The sequence below is a fragment of the Lygodium microphyllum genome, chromosome 1 (genome assembly GCF_053477565.2).
Source record: "Lygodium microphyllum isolate KBCC chromosome 1, Lygodium_microphyllum_v1.1.10, whole genome shotgun sequence".
Lineage (NCBI taxonomy): Eukaryota > Viridiplantae > Streptophyta > Polypodiopsida > Schizaeales > Lygodiaceae > Lygodium > Lygodium microphyllum.
Window position 1 is genome coordinate 106,625,587 of NC_141135.1, and position 5,378 is coordinate 106,630,964.

Here is a 5,378-nt window from a genome sequence, read left to right on the forward strand (position 1 = left end):
GCTGAGGACAGAGCCTGAACTCGATTGGAGGAGAGGTTTTTGTCATTTTAATAGCACCCTACGACTACATTTAATCTGGAAGAATTAGAGACTCTGGAGAGAGGAGGCCGTCATCATGTTTATCCTGCAAAGGAGGAAAAGCATCGTTTGAAGACAGGGATGACAGGGAGAGTGAACCAGAAGTTTGCGTTTGATGACAGTAATTGCAGTTTGAGGTAGAAGGGAGGAGAAGGGTTTTCATCGTTTAGAGGGAGGAGAAGGGTTTTCATCGTCAGAAGAGGTAGGGATCTGTCGGCGTCTGGTGACTGTGGGTTCACGGTGGTAGAGGTCGCTGAAAGCTTGGATAATTACGACGGGCTGGTTGACACAGATGGGTTGACAAACTACAGATGGGCTAGTAGTCGCATGAAAAGCTTTTGGTGATGCCCTAGAGCTTGAACTTGCCACTAAAGGAACATTTACCTATAACAAAGAAAGGCTGTCTATAACTCGTTGCTATCATGTAGGATGGACAACAGATGAGGAATGGCTTATTCGCGGGAGATCTTGAAAGTAGTCATTTGTAAGTGTGAGTGATACTGTTTAGAGGAAGGTGAAGTCTAAGAGGAGACGAGAGAAAATTCAAGGCATGACAAGATGATTCGAACATTGATCCTAAATATGCATGAAGTTTTGAAGTGATTTGAACATGGCTTGCTCGAGGGCTCAATTACAATCATTGGTGAGCGACATTAATATACTCAAAAGAAGTGGAGGGCTAAGTAGAGTCTGGGCTTAGATTCGACCACTCCTAAGCCGCGGAAGTGCTTGGATGAAGTGAGGGCTAACATCTAGGAGTTTTTCATATGCGATTTGTGACTTGAGTTCAAAGAATTTGACATGGATTGCAAACCAGAATTGTCCTGGTGTTGAGCTTAATATTCATAGCATGATTTGTTGTTATGCTTCATCATATCTACCTCTTTCTCTCTCCTATTTCCTAACTTGCTTTCCAAAGACTCCACATCTTTGTGGCCTACATATGCATTTTGTTCTGACATTATGGTGAACTCAATGTAAAATATTGCATTAGGATAGTAGGATTGGAGATTGCAAGAATCATGAAGTTGATAGGGACTTTATCAAGGAATGTAGTGGATGTAGTTTATTGGAAGAGTATTTACACATTGTCGAGCACAAAGATTTGGATACGGATTCCAGAAATATAAGTAGCTCAAATATTTATGCAGACAATATAAATGCTATTACCACACCAAGTTATAGATATGTAGCAAGAACATGAAATGACTAAGCAAGAATCAGAGTAGATGCAGGATTGGCAACGGAAGCACTTTAGCTAATTGTAGAGGAAGTGGGACTATTTATTGGACATGATATATCTAGCTACCTCAGAGTTTTTGATGAGAGAATGCAATAGTCTGATATCCCAAAGGATTATAGGATCGGATGTTTTGAATGCATTAATGCAAGCAATTCAAAGAACAAGTTCAAGAGATACATTAATATATAACCTGGGTTGAATACAAGTTAGCTCTTAAAGTCTGGGAAGAATGCATATTGCATGCTCAAAAAGCTAAGGTTTGTACCCATGGTTGTGATTGGACTATTAAATTACTTGAGCTTTCACAACTAGATGCCAAAGAGTCACAGGATACTGCAGATTCGAACATAGAGTGAGGGATAATTGTTGATGCTAAGGTTTTGCCTAGAGATGCTTTTATATTGTCTGACATGCAGGTTGATGATGTCAAGAAAGCTATGCTTTGAATGAGTATGTGGATGTGCATATGGGTGCTTGAGCCATGCATGGAAAAGAAGATGCATTTATAAATTATGCTCTTGCATCACGTGAAGAACTATATGTTCGAGAGAATGCTCCTTTGTGGCATCTTTGGGATGGGATTAATTGCTTTGAGGTGCATGTTGAAGGGATAGAGATTGAAAGGGCTTACATAGATGAAGCTATTGGATTCATGATGATGTAATGGGATTCACGTTCCCCATTTGATATTGATAGATCTATCAAGATTGTGGATTTACTTATAGAATGCTATATAATAGTGGAATGTCATGCATTGACTATGGCATGTGATCCAGGCGAAAGTGATTGGGATTACCATGTGACGTTCTTGAGGATGCTAGTGATGTGGATATTTGATCCATGCGAATGATTGTTTATGCACATGCTCAATGAGGTGATGATCATATGGGTATATGATCCAGCTATATAGTGTGGCACACTTGGGGGATGTGCAAGTTCACAAGGGGTGGATCGATGTCATGATGATACGCATCTACTTGTGAAAAACCTAGGAAGAAGAACATGAGTTAGATGTTTTGAGTATCTTGAATTTAACATCACTATCAGTATATTTTTGGTTGCCAAGTATAATAGCATATACATTTGTTTATATCTTCTATGATAGATGAATAAGAGCAAGAGGTACGGATGCTTATGTCAAGCCTTATGTGCACTTTGACAATGGTTTTGAGATCCTCTTACATGGTTGGAGGAGTTGGAGCAATGACATAAAATGGATTGATTGACATTAAATAGCATCTTCTCTCTCACTGATGGGGGTAAGTTAATGTTTCATTTGCTATTCACTCTACCATCTTGAGCATTGGGTCATTTGATGGTACTCCGCTAGGCATGGTGAATGGATGCCACCCATTGGGACACTGGAGGTCAATTATAAGAAGGTATAGTACATCTTGCAAGGTGTTTACATGGGTGGGTGATCAATATGTCTTTGTGGAGTTAATGCAAACTTTTTGGTAAAGAAAAACTATTGTTAGTTTTAGAGACTTTAATGCACATGGAGAAAAAGAAAGATCAGAGAAGGTGTTGATTTGATGGAAGGAGGAGGCTATTCTTGAAAAGCAAGGGACCCATAGCTACTATAGTTGGGGGTCAAAATCAATGCATGCAACATTTTCATTGCAATGTGGAGACTATGGATTGAATGGACATGTAATCCTCATTAGTACATAGAGATAATTAAGGTGGAAGTTTAATCAATGTGGGAGAGAGAAGAAAGGGTTGTTCCAGGAGGAGGGTTATTGCAATTTCATGCTTCTTATGGTGATTCTTCCAAGGCCATGCATTATATGACAACAACGAAAGAATATGGCATATGACAACATCCATGATTCTGTTTACTCATGCGATCGATTCTATGTTAGCTGTGCCAACATAACAATCAATCAATGTGTAAATTAAAGAGAATAGAGCCTCTTCGTCTGACACAAGGAACTTTCAATCGATCCCCATATAGGAAAAAAAGAGAATTCCCCATGGAATTCCCTAGTTGAAAATACATATAAGTGGGGAAAGTAAAAACTAGGGAAAATGGGACATTTCCTAGTGAGAATAAGTAGGGAATTACATAAGACCTTTTCTATGTAGGAAATATTTCCTACATAGGAATTTCCTACATAGGAATTTCCTATGTAGGAAATATTTCATACATAGGAAAATATAGAATTTTCTATGTAGGGAATAATTCCTATATAAGAAATATTCCATATATAGGAAAAAAATTCTAGATGTGATTCCCTAGGTACTCTCACTAGGAAATCTCTCATTTTTCCTATTTTTTGCATTCCCTACTTATATGTACTTTCAACTACGGAATTCCGTGGGAATTCTCTTTTTTCCTTATCAATTTATCTACTTTGCCCTTACTCTTAGACATGCTAATATCAAACAAGAAATTACACAATAAATTTTTAACTAGAAATTTATATAGAGAATATCATCATTTCTAAGTAAGGATCAATAACATACATCTAATGATCAAAATAGATTAAACAAATTAAGACATCAACATCTACTTCTAGCAACCAAAAGAAAAATGAAAATACTTTTAAAGGAGCATAGAACTAAAAACTAATTAAGCAACATGTGTGTCTTGAATATTTTATCCCTTAAATCTCCAATATGTTCCAAAGTAATAAATGTTTGAGTAATCCCTCAAATCTCCAATATGTTGAAAAGCAATAAATTCTTAACTCAAAGTAGAAGTTATGCTAAAACTTCCACATCATCTAGACTAAGCACATTGCTATTTTTTTTTAATACAACTTTGCAATTTCCTAGTAGCCAATAAACAATCTCCTTAATCATATCATCACTTGTTGGCTTCTTTGTATCCTTAATCAAGACTCGAAAGCTAGCTTCAATCTTTTTGAGATTCATGTATGTACTCTTTAAAGAAAAGTACATATCATGAATTGTAGGCACACCAAGATACTTCAAAAGTATGGTTTCCATGTTCTCTTTTGTCATATTAACCTGCATTGAATAACAAAAAGAGAATAAGTAACTTATTATACTATGTATAGATAATTAAATGACACGAATTATAATATGAAAAGCCATAAATTTAACTACATGACTATTATATATATATATATATATATATATATATATATATATATATATATATATATATAAACTATAAAGCTACCCTTTAAGCATCATTTGAAATGTTAATCTCAAAGCTACAAATTCAACTACATGACTACAATTATATATATCTAATTAAAATATAAATTAACAATAAAGTTACCCTTTGAGTATCATTTGAAATGTTAATCTCAATGCCTTGGTTTGGGAGATCTTTAAATTCCTAATTCAAATAAAATAAAAAGATTAGATTATGCTTTTCATGTATGACATAAACAAAAATATAAACATTTACATCTAGCACCTTTGGTTCTTTTTCGTTGATACTGGTACCTCGTTTCATGCTCCTTTGTTGCAAAATATCCTTCATCTTCTCACTTGGCTAGTCAATACGTAAAATAAATAGTTATTTAATAAATCATATCTTTAGTTATTCACTAAACTATGACGCTATTGTTCTCTCACAAACATATATCAAATACCTTCCTCTTTCTTTGACTTTTTCGAGATGTTTAATTAATGTCATCATCTGGATTAGCCTACATTCAAAACTAAAATTAGTAATCACATTAAAAACATTTATATAGAAAAAAAAGTTACATACCTTATCATTGCTTGAACTATGGATACTTTGTTCCAGAGTTTCTTGACGTTTAGTTGAGTACATTATTTTGTCTAAACCATGTGACAATAACTTTGAAAAGCTGGCACAATTTTCCATATCAAGTGTCTCATCTTCATTTTCAACATCCTACATTTTAAGCATGTAAAGGATAAGATACTGTTAAGAACATGAATCATATGGTTAATCTTAAATTTAATATAAAGCAAAGAACCTCATCGGATGTATAACATTGAAATTCTTCAAAGCTCTTTTCTTCCTCCACGAACATATTCATCTATGGGAAATGAAAGTTAATGTATAAGTATCTGTATAAGAGACATTCTCAAAGAAAGTTATTAGATA

At 34.8% G+C, this 5,378-nt stretch overlaps 1 long non-coding RNA gene across 1 annotated transcript; it reads right to left on the reverse strand.

Annotated features, from left to right (window-relative positions):
- Window positions 1-4,123: 4,123 nt before the first annotated feature.
- LOC148041505 (uncharacterized) lies at window positions 4,124-4,800 on the reverse strand. The gene is made up of 3 exons (XR_015692442.1): window positions 4,716-4,800; window positions 4,575-4,634; window positions 4,124-4,297 (listed from the first exon to the last, which is right to left on the reverse strand). It is a non-coding gene; the product is annotated as an uncharacterized LOC148041505 (long non-coding RNA).
- Window positions 4,801-5,378: the final 578 nt, after the last annotated feature.